General features: G+C 45.6%; 1 long non-coding RNA gene across 1 annotated transcript in view; it reads left to right on the forward strand.

The window, feature by feature from the left end:
- Positions 1-3,011: 3,011 nt before the first annotated feature.
- LOC116483667 (uncharacterized) overlaps positions 3,012-21,827 on the forward strand; it is a 30,446-nt gene continuing 11,630 nt past the window's right edge. Inside the window, exon 1 of the long non-coding RNA XR_004252341.1 lies at positions 3,012-3,114. This is a non-coding gene — a long non-coding RNA (uncharacterized LOC116483667). The remainder of the gene's footprint in view (positions 3,115-21,827) is intronic.

A 21,827-nucleotide genomic window follows, 5' to 3' on the forward strand; every position in this document is an offset into this window, starting at 1 on the left:
CTATGGTTGTGGGCCCAAAGTTGGAAGACTCTGCCCATCAAAAGGAGGCACCAGTCACACAGCAAGTCAGCACCTCCTGTGTGTTCAGCACTGTTGAAGTTAAACCATTAGGCTCATACTTTGCATCAGGCTTCTTGCTAAGTCCCAGGGATCTAATAAATCCCAAGCTCCTGGCAATCCTAGGATGCCTGCCTTGTTATCCCCATTTTAGGAATAAGGAAACTGAGGCTCATCTAGGTTAAATCACTTGGCCAAGGTCAAACTGAATAGGTCTGGGATTTGAACCTAGTTCTGCTAGACTCTAAAGCCAGTGCACTTAGCCATTACACTCTACTATTGTGAAGGATATGGAAGCATAACATGTGAGGCTTGGTTTCAAACAGTTCAGTTGTAGGCACAAACCTAAAATGCGTGAAATAGTGATGAATTAGAGGAAAACAGTGGATTATTAATTACCGAGGTATGGGGTGGTACCATTCTTGGAGGGAGCAGGAGTTTGCATCAGTTAGCATTGACTAGATTATGTATCGGTAACAGATAATCCCAATATTATAGTGGCTTAAAGGAACAAAGATTTATTTCTCATGCTGCATGTCCTTTGGGAGTCCACAAGGGGGCTGTGCTTGTCAGAGTCACTCAGAGTGATGTCAAGATATCACTCAGAGTCACTCAAGCTGATGGAGCTTCCCTGCCTCCGTTGTTGCTGGTTGCTTTGCCAGAATTAGAAAGATGAATGAATCTTGCACTAGCTCCTGTCTGGCAGTGACACACCTCAGTTCCATTCACTTTCACTCACCAATGCAAATGATGTGGCCACACCCAACTTCCAGCGGGGAGGAAGTATAATCTTTCCATGTTCCACGTGGAGTACTAAAAACACTTGGTGGACTACACCAACAACTGCCACCGAATTTGTAGACAGAATCACGTAGGACTTGTGGGTACTGAGCACCAGTTCAAGCCAAGGGCAAAATGCAGTCTCCATTTTTACACAGAAGAATCTAGGCCTGCAAATAAACAGGTCAGTGAACTATACACTAGGAAACTCACTGGAATACAAGAATATTTATTCATTACTCTAGCAGCACCAAGAGATGGTGCCCCATGCATGGACAAGCAGGGACCACCTTGGTTCCACCTTCCTGCGGAACAGTCGTCTATCAGCTTGCGTAGTATTCTTTCCTTAATGTGACATTTTCATATGAAAAAGCCCTTGTTTTCAGCAGCAACCCAGTTAGGTCTCTTTGGTTATTTTTGCATTGTGTACCTCCCATCACATGTTAGGGTTGGACAAAGATCCAGGAAGCCAGGCTTGGAAGAGAGGCTGCCTGAGTCTTGACCTACCTGCTGCTGCCTGGAGAGGCAGGGCTCCCCTACAATATCTAGCCTGCTTTCCTGGTTGACCAGCACTCCCTGGGAAAGGTTAGTGGCACGCACACAGCCCTCGGCAGCAAAGTAGAGGCTGAATTGAAACAGATACTGACTAAAATAAGACCTGCCCATTATTGTATCAATCTGTGCTTTTCAGCTTTTTAAAAACAATTCTTCTTCAGATTGACATACAAGTCTCAAAGGTCATCCCTGACCCAAGGTTCTGATACATGAAGAAGCACCTCTCTTGTCTGTGTGTCCCTACTTGCCAAGAGCATTTTTTTTTGTTGTTGTTGAGATGGAGTCTTGCTCTGTTGCCAGGCTGGAGTGCAGTGGTGCGATCTCGGCTCACTGCAACCTCTGCCTCTCAGTTTCAAGCGATTCCCCTGCCTCAGCCTCTTGAGTAGCTGGGACTATAGGCGTGTGCCACCATGCCCAGCTCATTTTTGTATTTTTAGTAGAGATGGGGTTTCACCATGTTGGCCAGGATGATCTTGCTCTCTTGACCTCGTGATCCACCCGCCTCGGCCTCTCAAAGGGCTGGGATTATAGGCATGAGCCACTGCATCCGGCCAAGAGTATTTTATTGAATTTTACTTTCTATACTTTTGTCAGAAAATAAAAATTTCCAAATATAAAATTGTTATTATTTATAATTATTAATTATATTAAAATTGAATCTTCCTTTTAAAAACACTCATGTTCCTGTGAACCAGCAAGTACATCACTCCCTTGGGCTAGAGTCCCCAGTTGAGACTCGATGAACTCCAGCAGAGACTCTGACGAAGGAGTGACACAGTGTGTTGGGTCAGAGAGAAATGTAAAGCCCAGCAAACATATGTTCAAATCCAGATGCCACCATTCAGTAAACATGCACCCTGAGCAACTTTCCAGGGCTTATATTCTTTGTCTATAAAATGGGAACAACAGGTACAGTACCATCTAGTCCATGGGGGTCACCAGAAGAAACTAGAAGATGTAACACACAAGGAACATTTAGAAGCAAGCATGTAACAAACACTCAGCAAATGGTGACCACTTTATAACTTGTCCACCCAAATAGATATGACCAGTGGTCACACGGAATTGAGAATTTTCACAATGTACTATTTTTACATCTTAATTTCTTTGGGCTTCTCTGCTTCCTCTTTTTAAAAAAGCTTACCACCCACTTGTTTTTCTGGAAGGGGATTAACATAGATAAAAAGAGAGTTTAAGAACTCTTCATGGAAAGAAAGCCAAACCATTAAAATACTATTTCAACAGAGAAGGTCACAGAATGGTGGAATGGTAGATCTATAGGACTAAAGGAGACCTCAGATTTGTCGCTCTTATCTGACTCATGAAACTGAGACCCAGAGAGGTGAAAGGGTGTGCTCAGTCCAGTAGCTGTGTTGCAGACTATGTGAATGGCACCTCTTAGTGTCATGCAATGCATAACAACCACCTGTGCAGCCTCATGGCCCTGCACAACCTCCTGACCACAGCAATGGAATAAAGTGGTCCAGTCAGGGGCATTTTCAGCCTCTGGGGATGTTGATATAGTAACTCTTCCTCTTTTCCCATACCCTGAAATAATGCAGCCCAAGAAGCTGCCAATGCTCTTACAGCTGTGAGGGGAGGGGCTGCCCGAGGAGAGAGGTAACCTAGAGTTGAGAGATGGAGGAAGAGATGCAGAATCTGGATGGCTTTGCTCTGATCCTGTAATCCGACTATGGCTGAATGTGGATCTACCTTCTAAAGGTAGGGTGCTTTTCGTTTGTTTGAGCCATCTGGTGTCAGATGTTCTGACACTACCTTGTTATAATTAATAGAGGAACTCAAAGAGCTATAAATATCTAAGGAGGAAGACTTCAGGTTGCAAAGCCTTCCTGGACAAGGTTGCTTCAAAGGAAGTTCTGAAAGCTGCAAAGGGAGAGAAAATTCAGGGAAGGAGAAGACCAGGAACAGAGGCCTGAGATATGAGAGCCTGGTACTATGGACTGGACGCTTGTGCCTCCCCCTTCCCCTTAATCGACTTGTTGAAGCCCAGTCCCCAGTGTGATGGCATTAGGTGGTGTGGCCTCTGGAAGGTAATTAGGCCATGGGGGCGAATCCCTCATGAACAGGATTAGTGTCTTCATGAAAAGACAGGAGAGAGCTTGCTTTCTATCCTCTCTGCCATGTGAGGACACAACAAGAAAATGGTCATCTGCAAACCAGGAAGAGGTCCCTTACCAGAGCTGACCGTGCTGGCACCCTGATCTCAGACTTCCCAGCCTCTAGAACAGTGAGAAATAAATCTCTGTTGTCTAAGCCACCCAGTATATAGTCATTTATAACAGCACAGAGTGACTGAGACACCTGGGGTGGGGGTGTTTGGGGAATCATATTTAGTTAAGCCCATTTGGTTAGAGTGTTGGATAGCCAAAGCAGGTAACGGGGGTTAGGATTAAAGATGTAGGTTCCTACCAGTCTGTGAGTTTGTTCTTTTGTATTTTGGATAATAATTCAGCAAGAGAGGAGGGATGAGAATGAAAGGAGAGAACTGGTTGCAGGACTATTGGTAATTTTTGAAGTATGAGAGTCCATGGCTTCTAGGGTGACCAACTGTTCTGATTTGCCCGGGACTGAGGAATTTCCCAGGATGTGGGACTTTCAGTGCTAAAACTGAACAGTTCCAAGCAAACGGGGATGATTGATCACCCTGAAACATCACCCAAACCATAAAGGAAGATATTGATAGATTTCATTCCATAAAAAATAACATGTGAATGAAAAAATAGAAAATATTCTGAATGCATCTAAACTGTTTTTCTGTAGAAAAAAATTAAAATAAATGACTATCTCTTTGGGACTCAAGCCATTTAGTGACCCTGCCCTCCATTTCCTGATTGCCAGCATCCAACCTCCTTGTGCCTGAACCCCATCAGTACTAGGAGCCCTGTCACCTATGAATTCCCAAGTTCCTACATCTCACTTTAGCCAAAATCATCCATGTTTGCAGCATTCTCTTGCCTGTCATGGCCCTCCAACCTCCTGGAGCCCTCTGACTCCTCCGTTGTTCCTCTTTCTTTCTTCTGTCTTCCTTCTCTAGCTGGTCAAGATCACCTAATCAGTCAGCTCAAATAACTTGGTCGATATCATACCCTGTGGTCCTCTGCACTTGGCAAAATTCTGGACTCCAGATCAATTCCACCATCTACCCACCTTCTGCACAAAGGATGTAGAAGAACTGCAGCTGAATTCTCAACTGCAGACCAATGCTTCTTTATATTCTTCTCTCCCACTTCCCACACAACTCTGAGCCCCTGCTCTACCACTGAACTAGCTGTGTGATTTGGGGCAAGTTGCTTCATCTCTCTGGGTCACTGTTTTCTCACCCAAAAAGTGAGATGTTGTAAGGAATAACTGAGTTAGTGCGCATAAAATGCTAAGCACAGGCAATGGCATGTAATAAGCACCTCGTAAATGTTGGTTTTTACTGATGCTAGGATTTTGAATGCACACTTAGAGGGGTGAAATCGGTGTGTCAGGCAGTAGCAGGTCATAGCATTGTGATGTTTGACAAATAAATCACACAGGACACTGAACTGTGCAAAATTTTACTTTCGCAAAGATTTAATTCAACATTTCAGATGCTTTGGTCATCAGTGAATGATGAAGGCATCATTGACAAAGTCATAAGGGAAATGCAAATTAAAGCCACAATATACCACTATGCATATGTTACAATGTCTAAAGTTAAAAAGACTGATCATCCCAAATTTTGGCAAGAATGTGAAGAAACTAGAACTCTCATACCCTGCTAGTGGGAATGGAAAGCATTTGAAAGAACAGTTTACTGTTTCTTTTTTCTTTTTCATTTTTTGGCACTTTCTTAATATGCTAGATAAACATCTACCATAAGATCCAACTATTCCACTCCTAGGTATTTACCCAAAAGACGGGAAAGCGTAGGTCCACACAAAGATTTGTACACAAATGTTCACAGCAGCGTTATCTATAATGGCCCCAAAACTGGAAACAAGCCAACTGTCCCTTAACAGGGACATGGATGGATAAACAAATTGCGTTGTATTCATACAGTGGACATAGTCCTCAACAACAAAAAGGAATGAACTATTGATACAACACAACATGGATGAATCACAAATTATATTGAGTGAATGAAGCCAGGAAAAACAGGACATACGGCTTAATTTCACTTATATAAAATTCTAGAAAATGAAAACTCATTTATGATGACAATAGGTAGTTCAGTTATTGCCTGGGAAACGAGGAGGGGAAGGTGAAAAAGGGCAGGAGTGAGAAATTACAAATGGGCTTGAGAAAACTTTCTGGGGTGATAGATACGTTATCTTGATTGTGGTGATGTTTCACTGGTGTATAAATATGTCAAAATATGTTGAATTGTATACTTCAAATACATGTAGTTTGTTGTACGCCAGTTGTACTTCAAGAAAGCTATTACAAAATGATTTTTGCAGATTAAGAGTCTCAGCTCTTAGAAATATCAGCTGCAAAAAGGGAACCCAGTTGACTTAGATAGGAAATGCATGTCACCATATTGCTTAGACACCACCAAACTAGTGAAATAGCTTAAAGGAATCTGATATGAATAAATGTATAATTACTGTTTGGAAGATATTTGTTGTAGTTTATTATTTTATAGTTGCATCCAGAATAAGAAACCATGAAGACACATATAAATATTTTCCAGTGCTAAAATATTTGCCTCTTGAGCAAATATTTTATTTGAGTGGATTATTAAGAATTCCAAACAATAATTACACATTAGTTTAACTATAAGCCTAGGACTAAAAAGAAATATATCTCAAAAAGATAATAAAATGAAACAAGCAAATGTTCACAACGGCAATTAGCACCAATTTAGTAAAAGAGAAGGACAGTCCATATTCCTTAAAGGGAAGCCAATTCCTGAGGCTTTCTCCCCACATTCATCAAGGCTGCTGAAGAGGGCATTTCCCAAAGAACAGCAGCCTTCAATGAGCTCCTGGCCATGTGAGAGAAATTATAAGTAGATGGCTGCTAAGACGTTGTTTTTCCCAAAGGGGAAATTGTGCCAAACCCAAGTGAGGGAAGGTAGCCAAGAAGAAGAGAGCAGGCTCACCACAATGTGAAGCAGAAAAAAGGGGAAGTGCCCAGGTCACAGTGCCTCTCTCACTGTCAGACTAGTAACTGTCATTTCTTGCTGCTGTCAGTAAGACTTTTCTCCAGCAGCAATCCCCTATCTACCAATTTTCTTTCCTAATCTTGGGCCAGAATCCCCTAAGATATATGGAGCATTTTACTAGGAAATAGTACCAGATTTCCCTAAAGAATTAAAAACCTAAAACCCAAAAGGAGTAGGGTGATCAGGCAAGTGGAATAACTATAACAAATAACTAAATATAAGAAATAGCCAGTTGTGGTGGCTCAGGAGTGTGAGGCCGAAGTGAGCTATAATTGTGCCACTGTATCCAGAGCCTGGGCAACAGAGCAAGACCCTATTTCTGGGGGGTGATGGGGGGAAGGAATGTATACAGAGGCCAGGCGTGGTGGCTCATACCTGTAATCCCAGCACTTTGGGAGGCTGAGGTTGGTGGATCAACCTCTGAGGTTGGTGGAGTTTTCAAATGCCCCTTGGAACTGACATAAATGTTTCCTACAGAAGAAGAAAGGCAAGGAAGAGTTGAGGCTCTAGTTAGCCCTGTGGCTGTGGGTGAGCTGCCCGGCCTTTTCAAGCCTCAGTTTCCTTGCCTGTCAAATCGGATTGTTAATGGCCACCTCACAGAGTTGCTGAGATGCTAAGAGCCCTGAAAGTGTTTTGCAAAAGCCAAAGCATTTTACCAACGTGGAAAATCAGCACCATCTGGGGGTCTATGGAAAATCAGACAGAACTTGGATACATTGTTTATACTAGGTTTCTTGATACTTTTTAAACAATATCCTGGGCTGGTTGGGGTGGCTCATGCCTATAATTCCACAATTTTGGGAGGTCAAGGCAGGAGAATTGCTTGAGCCCAGGAATTCGAGACCAGCCTGGGCAACATAGTGAAACCTCATCTCTATGAAAATTAAAACAAAACAAAACAAAACAAAACAAAAAAAAACACCAACCAAGAATATTATGCAAAGCTTTAATTTGGGCCCATTGCATTATGAAAGCAAGTAGACATTTGTCTTGCTTCCCAGTTATACACATTTCTGCCTCCCTTGAGATCTTGATTTGTCTGTCCCCTTTGCCCCACCCATCATCATGTGTCAAAGAAGATGACAACCCAACTGAGGAGGCTGGACTCAAGGACTAAACTGTGGTTGGCCTTAAGGTCTGACTGGAAACCAGAAGTTCCTGGCTCCTCACCCCTTTTGCCTCTCCTCTCCAGAGCTGAAGCCACATGTATTAGTCCTTTCTCACACTGCCATAAATAACTACCTGAGGCTGGGTAATTTATGAAGAAAAGAGGTTTAATCAACTCAAGTTCCACAGGTTTGACAGGAAGCATGGCTGGGGGGCCTCAGGAAACTTACAATCATGGTGGAAGGTGAAAGGGAAGCAGGTACATCTTACCATGGCAGAGCAGGAGAGAGAGAGAGAGAGAGAGCACGAAGGGGGTAGTGCCATGCACTTTTAAACCATCAGATCTCAAGAGAACTCATATACTATCACAAGAACAGCAAGGGGGAAACTGCCTCTGTGATCCAATCACCTCCCACCAGGTCTTTTCCCCAATACTGAGGATTACAATTCAACATGAAATTTGGGTAGGGACACAGAGTTAAACCACATCATTCTGCCCCTGGCCCCTCCCAAATCTCATATCCTTCTCACATTTCAAAACCAATCAGGCCTTCCTAACAGCCTTCCAAAGTCTTAACTCATTCCAGCATTAACTCAAAAGTCCAAGTCCAAAGTCTCATCAGAGACAAGGCCAGTCCTATCTGCCTGTGAGACTGTAAAATAAAAAACAAGTTAGTTACTTCCAAGATAAAATGGGGGTACAGGCATTGGGTAAATGCACCCATTCCAAATGGGAGAAGTTGACCAAAACGAAGGGGCTACAGGCCCCATGCAATTTTGAAACCCATCAGGACAGTCATTAAATCTTCTTTTTTTTTTTTTTTTCTGAGGCAAGGTCTGGTCCTATCACATATGATGGGGTGCAGTGGCACAATCTTGGCTCACAGCCTCTGCCTCCAGGGCTCAAGCCATCCTCCTACCTCAGCCTCCCAAGTAGCTTGGACCACAGGTACACACCACCATGCCCAGCTAATTTTTTTTTTTTTTATAGAGACATGGTTTTTTTTTTTATAGAGACAGGGTTTTGCCATGCTGCCCAGGCTGGTCTCAAACTTGTGAGCTCAAGTGATCCACCATCTTGGACTCCCAAAGTGCTGGGATCACAGCTGTGAGCCACTGTGCCCAGCTGATTAAATCTTAAAGCTCCAAAATAATCATCTTTGACTCCACGTCTCACATCCAGGCCACGCTGATGTAAGAGGTGGGCTCCCATGTGTCATGTCCCAAGGCTGCACAGAGCAGCTGGGCCCTGGGCCTGACCCATGAAACCATTTTTCCCTCCTAGGCCTCTGGGCTTGTGATACAAGGGGCTGCTGTGAAGGTCTCTGACATGCCGTGGAGATATTTTCCCCATTGTCTTGGCAATTAACATTTGGCTCCTCTTTACTTATGCAAATTTCTGTAGCTGGCTTGAATTTCTCCCCAGAAAATGGATTTTTCTTTTGTACTGCATGGTCAGGCTGCAAATTTTCCAAACTTTTATGCTCTGCTTCACTTTTAAATGTAAGTTCCAATTTCAAACCATCTCTTTCTCTATGCATATCAGCATACACTTTTAGAAACAGCCAGGTCACATCTTGAATGCTTTGCTCCTTAGAAATTTCTTCCACCAGATATCATATATCATCACTTCCAAATGGAAAGTCTCACAGATCTCTAGGGCAGGGGCAAAACGCCACCAGTTTCTTTGCTAAAGCATAGTAAGAGTGACCTTTACTCCAGTTGCCAGTAAATTTCTCATCTCCATCTGAGACCACCTCAGCCTGGACTTTGTTGTCCATATCACTATCAGCATTTTGGTCAAAACCACTCAACAAGTCTCTAGGAAGTTTCAAGCTTTCCACATCTTCCTGTCTTCTTCTGAACCCTCCAAACTGTTCCAACCTTTGCATGTTACCCAATTCCAAAGTCACTTCCTCATTTTTAGGTATTTCTATAGCAGTGCCTGACTCCCAGTACCAATTTTCTGTATTAGTTCATTCTCACACTGCTATGAAGAACTACCTGAGACTGGTGATTGAATCATGGGGGTGGACTCCCACCAGGCCCCGCCCACAACATATGGGCATTGCAATTTGAGATGAGATTTGGGTGGGGACATAGAGCCAAACCATACCACCACAGCATTCCATCTCTGGTCCCAGCCAACCACAGACTCTCGGGCTTTCATGCTGCATCCCTAATATCTGCCTATTCCAGCATCTTGAATGCTAGTTCAGGTTGTAAGCAAATACCTATGCAGTCCTTGTTCCTGAGGCTCAGTCATCATAACCTGCCCAGAAGCTCAGGGCACTTAGGATGGGGTTCCTGCCTTGCCCTTTCCAAACACAGTTCATTTCCCCTGTCCCTGCTACAAGAATGGGTCTCCCCTAAAATTCAGGCCACAGGTCCAGGCTGTTGTCCTCTCTGCAGACATGCCTGATGAGCTGACCTGTGAGGACCTCTGAATAAATCAGGGATTCTCAGCCTCAGCACTGTTGACTTTTTAGTGGGATAATTCTTGACTGGGGGCATGTGGCTGTCCTGGGCATCGCAGAATGTTTACCAGCACCCTTGGCCTCTACCCACTGGATGCCAGTAGCACCCCTCCCCCAAGATGTGAGAACCCAGCCTGGATGTGAGACATGGAGTCAAAGAAGATTATTTTGGAGCTTTAAGATTTAATCAGCTAGGCACAGTGGCTCACAGCTGTGATCCCAGCACTTTGGGAGTCCAAGGTGGTGGATCACTTGAGCTCACAAGTTTGAGACCAGCCTGGGCAGCATGGCAAAACCCTGTCTCTATAAAAAAAAAAACCATGTCTCTATAAAAAAAAAAAAAATTAGCTGGGCGTGGTGGTGTGTATCTGTGGTCCAAGCTACTTGGGAGGCTGAGGTAGGAGGATGGCTTGAGCCCTGGAGGCAGAGGCTGTGAGCCAAGATTGTGCCACTGCACCCCATCACAGGTGATGGAGCCAGATCTTGCCCAGACATTGCCAACACTGTCCCCAATGGAGAGTCACGAGATGAGGCTTCCTCTGAGAGCCTCTGTTGCTGCCTCCTGGAGACCTGTTACTGTCGGTTAGAGCCCCCAGTTGCCCCATGAATAGCTTCCACCTCTCATCAGTAAGCACAGTTTCAGAGACTGATCAGCTGGCCTTCCACTCTGGGACGTTTGTTGAATTTTTGGCCACCCAGCCTTGACCCCACTTCCTGAGTTTGGGATCACCCCATTCAACATGGTGAGAGGCAAATTCGGCTTTGTGGTAGGCAAAGACCCCTGCTGAGGTAAGGCACACTCTCTCGAAGCTTCCCTTGTGGTTAGGGCTTGGCTGGTTGGAGGCACTCACCTCAGACTTCAGGTTGGTGGGGATCTACTTTAACAGTGGCCACAGGGGCAGTCACCACATCCAGACCCAGTGATACCAGAACAAGCTACCTCCAGGGGTGTGACGTGGGCTCTGGTCCCATGACCTTCCTCCTTCTTCCCCATTTTGCAGACACAGTTCTGTCTTCCCACCGTTGTATGGCCACCCAGTATCCTCTCACTAAGTTCCTTTCCTGCCTGACTCAGCCAGCACCAGCTTCTGCAGTTGTATGTAGGTTGCTAAGGATTATCACCTCTTCTTCCCCATCCCCACCTGTGGGTCTGACCCCCATGGTGACCCATCTCCTCTGAATCTCTCCTCTCACAGTTGGCCTTCGTGTCTAGACAGGTCCTTGGAGGATGGAAATACCTTTTTATTCCAACTATCTGTATTATAACCCTTCTAGAGGCCAGGCACAATGGCTCACACCTGTAATCCCAGCACTTTGGGAGGCCAAGGCAGGGAGATCACCTGAGGTCAGGAGTTCGAGACCAGCCTGACCAATATGGTGAAACTCCGTCTCTACTAAAAATACAAAAATTGGCCAGGAGTGGTGGCACGTGCCTGTCATCCCAGCTACTCAGGAGGCTGAGGCGGGAGAATTGTTTGAACCTGGGAGGCAGAGGTTGCAGTGAGCTGAGATTGCGCCACTGCACTCCAGCCTGGGCAACAGAGGGAGACCCTGTCTCAAAAAAACAAAAATACAAAAAACAAAAAACACTTCTAGACATAGGCAGCTCTTACCTCACAAGAACCTGGTTTACAAGGGAGCATCCACTCACCATCACCTCTAGTGTGTGGGCTGCTGCAGAAACTTCTGGAAGAGGTTTCTCTGTTAGTCTAGTGTGGCATTTTGGCCTGTGGTCTTATTTCCACAAAACTTAGAAAATGATGTGTGAAAACAGCACTGAGAGGTGAGTGAGTTGTCTGAAGGCGACACACCTGGCTAGTGCTGAGTCCGTGGCAGGAACTGAGCTGCAGGGTCTCAGCCAAGCCACCTGCCTTCCCTAGGCCTCGCTGAGGCACCAGGACTAGCAAACAGTTCAGCAACAAAGTTAAAGGGTGCACTAGGCCAGAAAAATTGACCTGGTTTAAATTTTGGCAAGAATGGAGGCAGGGACTCAGCTAAGGTTGCCTTTCCTTTGTTCACCACTACCCTAGCCAACAAGCAGCACTGGGACGTCAAAGGTCCTGGGAGCATTGTGTGTGGTTCCCTCGCACGTAGCGGAATGAGATCAATATCTGTTGAGAGGAAGGTGATGAGGCAGGAGCCTCCTGCCCATGCTCCTCACCCATTACCTGGGTAGCTGCTAAATGACCTGATAAACACACTGAGCTCTGAGACCTTGGGGCTTCGAGATAAAGACAGGACTGGTTCTAGTGGCCCAGGGGTCCGGGTTTCTTTCTAGAAGCATATGTGTCTCCAGTAGGTGTCTGGGGAAGCTGCTGGGTTTTGTAAGGGGCATTGCAGGGAGATCACAGGGGAGCGGCTACTTGAAAGGCTTCGAGAACAAAATCAATACGGGCCCTGCGAGCCAAGATTTCACAGCAAATTTTAGCTATTTGCTGCTGCTGACCTGGAAAGAGTTGAGAGGGGGCGCCAGTTGCCTTTGCGGGAGGGGAAGGCTGTTGGCAAAACCTGAGGTCAATGACCTCAATAGGAAGTAATAATAATAGGAGACCAGTAAAATTAGCTTCCTAGGGGCTGCTGAGTGGCTACGAATTACCAGGCACCGCACATACGGCTACAGCATGAACCTCCACGACAAGCCAGTGGAAGCCAATGGGGAAGGACATGTGACTTGCCCAAGGTCACCCAGCTGGCAAGGGTGAGAGCTGGGATTCCAACCCATTTTGCCGCACTTCAGAGCCCGGTCCCTGTCCACACCACACCGCTACCTCCCAAGGATAACGAGAACATGATCTAGACTCCATGTGAAGGCACACTAAGCACATCTTAGGTTCCAGAGAACAGGCTTGAAACATTCTGCTGTGTTAATAAAAACTTACTTTCTCACCTTGCAAAATTGGCAACGGCTCTGCTCACCCCGACCACAGTCAGCCCCTGCTGATGGCTTTCCCAAAGACATTTCCACACCCCCAAGCCCAGGGGGAGGTTTGTGTCTCCCTCTCTGCAGCAGATCCACTAGCATCCCCAGGGAGAATCTAATGAAACAGGAGATGGATATTTAGCTGTGCATTTTTCTTTCTTTTTTTATATTTATTTTTTGAGACACGATCTTTCTCTGTCACCCAGGTTGGAGTGCAGTGGCATGAATATGGCTCAGTGCAGCCTTGAACTCCTGGACTCACTGATCCTGGACTCAGTATTTAGCTATGCATTTTTCTTCCTTTTTTTGTATTTATTTTTTTGAGACAAGGTCTTTCTCTGTCACCCAGGTTGGAGTGCAGTGGCATGAACATGGCTTGAACTCCTGGACTCAGTGATCCTCCCACCTCGGCCTCCCGAGTAGCTGGGACCACAGGTGCTCACCACCACACCTGGCTAATTTTTTAATTTTTAGTAGTAATTTTTTAATTTTTAATTTTAGTAAAAAATTTTTTTAAATTAATTTTTAGTAGTAGTAATTTTAATTTTAAAAATTAAAACTAATTTTTAAATTTTTAGTAATTTTAATTCTTTAGTCTCGCTCTGTTGCCCAGGATGGTCTTGAACTCCTGGGCTCAAGTAATCCTCCTGCCTCGGCCTCCCAAGGTGCTGGGATTACAGGTGTGAGCCGCCACGCCCAGCCTAGCTGTGCACTTTTCTCAAGAGTGGCTACCTGATTTGGCTCAGTCTAATTTCTCCCAAGCCCTGTGGCAAGGGGACAGCCTAATCATGTTAAAGTGTACATTGGAGTTAAACTTTATTTCTCCAAGGCCCTCACATCATTTCATAAAAAGCAGTAAAGCAGTTGCAGAACCATATGTACGGTATAATCCTGTTTCTGTAAAAATAAAATCTCTATAAATTCATGTGTATTCATAAGAAATAGCCTGAGAGGTTGCTCAGTAAATTGCTAACAGTAGATGGCGCTGGGGAGCAGGATAAAGGCTGTGCTGTGCATGTGGAAAGGGCCCTTACACTTTTTCCTTTATTTTTATTTCGTATTTTTTCAGAGACAGAGTCTCACTCTGTCACCCAGGCTGGAGTGCAGTGGCATGATCATAGCTCACTGCAGCCTTGACCTCCTGGGCTCAAGTGATTCTCCTACTTCAGCCTCTCAAGTAGCTGGGACCACATAGGCATGCCGCCACACCTGGCCCATTTTCTAGAATGTTCTCTGAATGGAATAATATAGTATGTATTCCTTTTATCTTGCTTCTTTCACTCAGTGTAGTTGTTCTGCAATTCATCCATGTCGTTGAATGTATCAATAGTTCATTCCTTTTTAATTTCTGAGAGTATTTCATTGAATGGAAACATCTCAATTTGTTTATCCATTCGCTTGTTGGTGGACATTTGGGTTGTTTTCAGTTTTTAGTCATTACTAATAAAGCTGTTATGAACATTATTGTGCAAGTCTTTCTATGGGCATATATTATCTTGGATGAATACAGTAAATACCTAAGAGTGGAATGGCTGGGTTATCAGTGGGTATATGTTTATCATTTTAAGAAACTGCATAACTGTTTTCAAAGTAGTTGCACAATTTTGCATTACTGTCTTCATTAATAAAGCATATTTTTAAAAATGGCTTTACTGGTATTCATTGACCTTTACAATATAAACTATATAAGTTTTCCCCAGTTCCAGAGTTTGGGGTGGAATTTGGGAGACAGCTGAATCTTCTTCATAATAAAGGGAAAGAACTGAAGTTGGTGATGTAGGGTGTGGCCCCTGTATGGAGCCAGGAATCTGGACCCAAGTGGCAGAAACACAGATAATAAAAAGACCCAGGCCGGGAGCAGTGGCTCACGCCTGTAATCCCAGCACTTTGGGAAGCCCAGGCGGGCGGATCACGAGGTCAGGAGATCAAGACCATCCTAGCTAACACGGTGAAATCCCGTCTCTACTAAAAATACAAAAAATAAGCGGTTGTAGTGGCATGCGCCTGTAGTCTCAGCTGCTTGGGAGGCTGAGGCAGGAGAATCGCTTGAACCCGGGAGGCGGAGGTTGTGGTGAGCCGAGATCGTGCCACTGCACTCCAGCCTGGGCGACACAGCAAGACTGTCTCAAAATAGGAAGAAAGACCCAGTGGGCTGGGCACAGTGCTTCACATCTGTAATCCCAGCACTTTGGGAGGCTGAGGCGGGGCGGATGGCCTGAGCTCAAGAGTTCGAGACCAGCCTGGGAAACATGGCAAAACCCCGTTTGTACAAAAAATTAGCCAGGCATGGTGATGCATGCCTGTGTTCTCAGCTGCTTGGGAGGCTGAGGTGGGAGGATCACCCGAGACCAGGGAGGTCGAGGTTGCAGTGAGCCAAGATAGCATCACTACACTCCAGCCTGGGCGACAGAGCGAGACCCTGTCTCAAAACAAAACAAAAACACAAAAAGATCCAGTGACTGTGTGGCCATGAATGGACTTGGGAAGAATGAAAATGACTCCTGTGGGTTCCTATGGCTGTGTGGGATGTGGGCTGTGCTACATAAAGACCCCTCCTCAATTTCTACCATGAAGTCTCCAGTGAAGTCTCCGTTACTCACCCATACTTTTGCATGTGTGAATTCTGTTGGCCGGTGTTTCACAAACTTCAGATACGCGCTTACCCTATAGCCTATTACTGTTCTTTAAATCAACTCACCTTACTTTTACCAAATTTATTTTATCTTCATCTCAACCTTATAAAGATAGCTATTCCTTAAAACTATTTAGACTTAAAACATTAGCTTCTGACCTCCCTTACTCATCTCACTGCACTGCTTGGGAAACTAGGTTTTAGGGGAACTCAAAGAAGGCCCAGAGCCTGGCAGCTGCATACACAGGCCCACTACACATATGTGAGATGTGCTTTGACATCTGCGTGTTTTCCCCATTGTGAGGATGGGGAAGCTTGGTGCTGAGCCTGGCACATCCTAAGTGGGCCACATACTCTTTTTGAAAGAATGGCAAAGCTCACGACTCATGGCCAGGTGGTATATGATCAGTGCCATACACGCAGAGGCCCTGGTGCCTGAGGAACTCAGAGGAGGACCCAGGCTTATTCCCAGGACTCTCTCTCTGGTCATGAGTGTTCCAATCAGCCTGTATCAACCAGTGGGGGTCCCATCTGAGTTGTCCACCCTCCCTCTGAAATGCCCAACACCCCCATCAGAATCATCCAGATTCCTGCTGTTTCCTATTTCTAGGGGGAAGTGACCCTGCTTTGGACTGGTAGCATCAGGCAAAAAGAGTGCTCTCTGCAGGTTTGGTGCCAAAAGTGGGACTAAGCAGGGTTTTGAGGGTCTTAATCACCCTTCTCAGGACAGAGCAAGAGTTATGAATTAACAGCCTGGAGGGAAGTGGGGACTATAACTCGGGAATGACCCTGGCTTCTGGCCCTGTAGCCACCTTTCCTGTCCACATGGGGTTTCAGGCTGACAAGTCCCCTGACATGGCCCAAGGGGGCCTTAAGAGGTTCCTAAGAGTGCTGAGGGTGTCACCATGGGTGGGGGGTTAAAGGAACTTCCTCTGGAGCGATGTCCTTCTCTTGAACTAGGAGTATCTAATTTGGTCCAGGAGAGCTTTTCAGTTTAGGGTAGTCAAGGGCGGTCCCTGGATCAGAAGCCTCAGCATCGCCTGGGAGCTTGTTTGGAATGCAAATTATTCAGGCCAGACCTCCCACTGAATTGAAATTTCTGAGACTAGGGCCCAGCAATCAAGCCCCTCCAGGTGACTGTGAGGTAGGCTCAAGTTTGAGAAACTTTAGAAATCGGCTCCTTAAAAAATCCCAGCCAGGCACAGTGGGTCACACCTGTAATCCCAGCATTTTGGGAGACTGAGATGGGAGGATCTCTTGAGCCCAGGAGTTCGAGACCAGCCTGGGCAACATAGGGAGACTCCCATCTCTACCAAAAATAAAAAATTAGCCGGGCATGGTGGCACATGCCTGTGGCCCCTGTTACTCAGGAGGCTGAGAGATGGGAGGATTGTTTGAGCCAGGGAGATCGAGGCTGCAGTGAGCTGTGATTGCACCACTGCACTCCAGCCTGAGAACAGAGCAAGACCCTGTTTCAAAACATTAAAAATCCTCTCTCTCTCTCTCCTTCTCACACCCACACCTCCCACACGCTCCCCCCCGACCCCCCACCCACACACACACCCATATGCTTGGCCAGCAAAGGGCTGTAGTTTGAACATGTGGTTCAAGGAACACAAGTCGTTGCACAGCTGATACAGAAAATCCGAAACTTCCCTGCCCCCAGTCCTCCATCAGGAGTCTCCGGCTTCCACGACCACTTTCACACAGCCCTTATTGAACTGTTGGTTCGACCCTTACTTTTGCATTCCAACTGGATACAAAGCTGAGGACTGTTTTCCTATTATCTGCCAGATGAATGCTTGGATCGGTGTCCAGGCTGCCCGGTCGTGCTTAGTAATCGGAAACAGAGACGGTGGAAATCTCAAATTCTGGTTTCCTGCCGGGGAGCCAGCTCCAAGTCTGCGGGAGAGGAAAGGACGTTGTGACACAGCGCCACCCTGCGGCAGAAAGAAGAGCCGCCCTTGGTTTTTCTGCATTGGATCTCAAGGCTTGGGGTTGTCAGAAACCTGAAACCTCACAGAACCCCAAAATAACAAAACTGTCATTTAAAGAGCACTTACTGTGTGTTAGGGAGGCACTGTGATAATTGTTTTATATTGTTATGGCCTCAGAGTTTCCCATGAGATGGATACTATTTTCCGAATAAGGAAACTGGAGCCCAGAATGGTTAAGAAATTCGCCTATGGTCACACAGCTAGAAATAGCCAGGCTACACATCCACTGAGTGTGGTCACAGAGGCCATAATTTTTTTTTTTTTTTTTTGAGACAAGATCTCACTCTGTTGCCCAGGCTGGAGTGCAGTGGCACGATCTTGGCTCACTGCATCCTTGACCTCCCAGGCTCAAGTGATCCTCCTGCCTCAGCCTCCCAAGTAGCTGGGACCACAGGCATGCACTACGATGCCCGGCTAATTTTGTTTATGTTTTCATAAATATGAGGTCTCCCTATGTTGCCCAGGTTGGTCTCGAACTCCTGGGCTTGAGTGATCCTCTAGCCTCGGCCTCCCAAAGTGCTGGGATTGCAGGCATGAGCCACTGCATCTGGCCAAGGACACACATCTAACCACCACTCTGTCCTTCCAGTCACCTGCTCAGCGGAGAACATTCCCTATAGCAGGGCTTCTCAAACTCACACCTGCAGGAGGCACTGGGGAATCTTGTTAAAATCCAGATTCTGATTCGGCTGATCTGGGGTAGGGCCCAAGAGTCTACATTCTACATTTCTTTTCTTTTCTTTTCTTTCTTTTTTTTTTTGAGAGGATTTTGCTTGTTTCCAGCTCATGCAACCTCTGCCTCCAATTCAAGCTTTTGCCTCAGCCTTTCACCTGCCACCACGCCTGGCTAATATTTGTATTTTTAGTAAAGACGGGGTTTCACCATGTTGACCAAGCTGGTCTTGAACTCCTGACCTCAGGTAGCCTGCCTTGGCCTCCCAAAGTGCTGGGATTACAGGCGTGAGTCACTGTGCCCGGCCTGAGAGTCTACATTTCTAAGGGCTCCTAGGTAATGTGGTGCTGCTGGCTCGGGGACCACACTTGGAGAGGTGAGGCCCCAGAGCAGCTGTCCAGTAGAACTTTCTGTGATGGTGGAAGTGCTCTAACTCTACGCTGTGTCATACATCGCCACTGGCTGCAGGTGCAATGGAGCACCTGAAACATGGCTACTGCAACAGAGAAATACATTTTAATTTTAGTTCATTTAAATTAATTTGAATTTAGCCACATGCACATAGTGGCCTCCATACTGGATAGTGCAACATCCATCATGAGTAGGGGCTCAGGCTTGTCATTCAAGAGCCAAACTACCATGGTAGGTTAAAGCAAGACTATAGGGTAACAAATTTTTGGAGTCATTAGAGATAGTATATTCAACACTACTGTTTTACAGATGAGGAAACTGGCCAGAGAGGCAAAGTGACTTGTTGCAGAGCCACAGAGCTGTTCCTGGTAGAGGGAAGGCTTCAGATTCAAGGACAGCATTCTCCTTACCATGCCACATTTTGTTCTAGGCCCACTGACCTTCAAAAGAAAAATGTACATTTCCAATTTTGGGGAATCCAAGTGGGTATGGTGGCATGTGTCTGTAGTTCCAGGTGCCCAAAAAGCTGAGCTGGGAGGATCATTTGAGCCTGGGAGGTTGAGGCTGCAATGAGCCATGATTGCACCACTGCACTCCAGCTTGGGTGACAGAAGGAGACCTTGTCTCTAAAAAAAAAAAGGAAAAAGAAAAGAAAGAAAATCCTCTATAAACAAAATATAGCTATTGGTAATAGTCAAATGCTATTTATTACTTTATATAACATTTGAGGCAGTTAACCAAGTTTAAAAGTTATCCAATTTCCTGAGGGAATTAACTGATTTTTAGCTACATTTGCAAGATCTGCAACACACGAAAAGAATCATCCCTTTTTATGGGATGTTTTGCAACACCAAGGTCTCTGGCAAAACCAAATTAAGACCAACCCCTGTTTAGGCCTCCCTGGTGTGCAGCTGGTGTTGTACCATGTGGACTTTAGTGGGTACAGGTGTGCAAAGCAGTGATGGTAATCAGACAACTGAACAGGTTGTTCTGTATCACACTGGAATGAAGGATTTACTTGATCTTTTAAAACATTTTTTTCTGGTTGTAAGGTTCTATGTACATTATATAGAACTTGAAAATTGCGGGGAAAATGCTGTTAGTTATTTGTTGTTGTGTAACAGGTTATCTCCAAAACCCAGCAGCTTAAAATATCAAACATCTGTTATCTCACGATCACTGAGAGCAGCTCAGCCAGGTGGTTCTTTTCTTCCTCTTTTATGGTCTCGACTGAAATATGCTGGCTAGTTCTGACTCAGGGACTCTCAGGAGGTTGCAGTCCAGATGTTGTCAGGGCTATTCTCATGTGAAGCCTTGGCAGGTTGCAGGATCTGCTGCTTTTTCAGCGTTGTGATCATAGCTCACTGCTGCCTTGATCTCCTGGGTTCAAGTAATCCTCTAGCCTCAGTCTCCCAACTAGCTGAGACTACAGATGGATGGCATCAATGGCCTGCTAGGGTCTGGTTCTAAGCTCACTCCTGTGGCTGTTCGCAGGAGGCCACTGCTGAGCCCCTCTATAGGGCTTCTCAGGACAAAATTTCCCTTAAGAATAAATGATGTGAGACAAAGAGCAAGAGAGACAGTGTCCAAGATGGAAACTACAGCCCTTTATAGCCTCAGTGGAGAGTGACGAACCTTCACTTCTGCTGTATTCTGTAGGTCACCCAAACTCACCCTGTTACAGTGTGGGAGAGGGCCACACAAAGGTCATGAGTACCAGAGGTGGGGTCGAAAATAAAACTCACCTGCAACCTCACTCTCCACAAATAATCACTGTAACATTATGAGGTGCTTCCATATACATTTATTTATATGTACAGATTTTTTTCTGACTCTTACTTCATATGTTATTGTCCATATTTCCCCTCTAGCTCCCTTTTCAGATGGAAATCCAGCTTTATTTAACCTCCTTTCCCTGTGGAAGAGGTACACTCAATGTTTATTATTATTAATTATTACTTTGAGACAAAGACTTGCTCTGTCGCCCAGCGTGGAGTGCAGTGGTGTGATCTCGGCTCACTGCAACCTCCGCCTCCCGGGTTTAAGCAATTTTTGTGCTTCAGCCTCCTGAGTAGCTGGGACTATGGGCACGCATCACCAGACCCGGCTAATTTTTGAAATTTTTTTTTTTTTTTTTAGTAGAGACAGGGTTTCACCAGGTTGTCCAGGCTGGTTTCTGGTTTCCATGTTGCTGGTATCCCCTTATTCGATTATTTCAGCAAGGCTGATGTACTTCTTCCTCTAGAAAAACTTAAACTCATTCAAGAGTGTGTGTTCTGAAGGGCAGGTGGGAGAGAGTTAGGGAAGAAGGGAGAAAGGAGAGGTGAGAATGGGGGGTGGGTGGGGTGGCAAGACTTCAGGGGTGACACTGCAGAGGGTGCCTCTGAGGAATCGAGTCTCCGGGCCCACCAAGATTGATTCGTGTACCCCAGCCAGATGTGGGGCTTCCAGGGACTGTGTGGAGTGGGAGAAGGCTGTATCCATTGACTCAAAAATCACAGGAGAATGCCAGTGTTTTGCAGCTATGGACGAGAGACCCCAGCACAACCATGGCAGTGGGAAACCCTAAAAATTACTGGGGACAAATTTTTATCAGGATGAATGAAAGCTCAGAGGCAGGACTAAGTTGATTAAAAGGAAATAAAGGAATCAAATACGTCTTGCTCATATAGTTTGTGGACTGATTCATACCTGCTACACACACACACACACACACACACACACACACACACACCATCCTTTTCAAACTGTCATTTGTAGTCTAATTTTTGTATCTACCTTTTTTCACTTAGTTTATATAATGGACATGATGTAATGTCATTATCTGTACTTCCCAACCGTGTCCATAAAGTATTTTGTCATTTAGATTGCCACACATCACAATACGTCTGACTTCACCTGCTGGGAGCAAGAAGCCAGGTTGCGTTCCTTTTACTACCTAAAGATCCCATGCCCTGTGAACATGTCTGGAGAAACCTCTTCCCTCCCAGGGAGCCCTTGGCCTTCATACTCCTAAGTCCTCATCCCCAGATACCTGCTCAGCCCAGCAGGCCTGGCCAGTGC

This window comes from Hylobates moloch, unplaced genomic scaffold (assembly GCF_009828535.3).
Source record: "Hylobates moloch isolate HMO894 unplaced genomic scaffold, HMol_V3 SCAFFOLD_15, whole genome shotgun sequence".
Classification (NCBI taxonomy): domain Eukaryota; kingdom Metazoa; phylum Chordata; class Mammalia; order Primates; family Hylobatidae; genus Hylobates; species Hylobates moloch.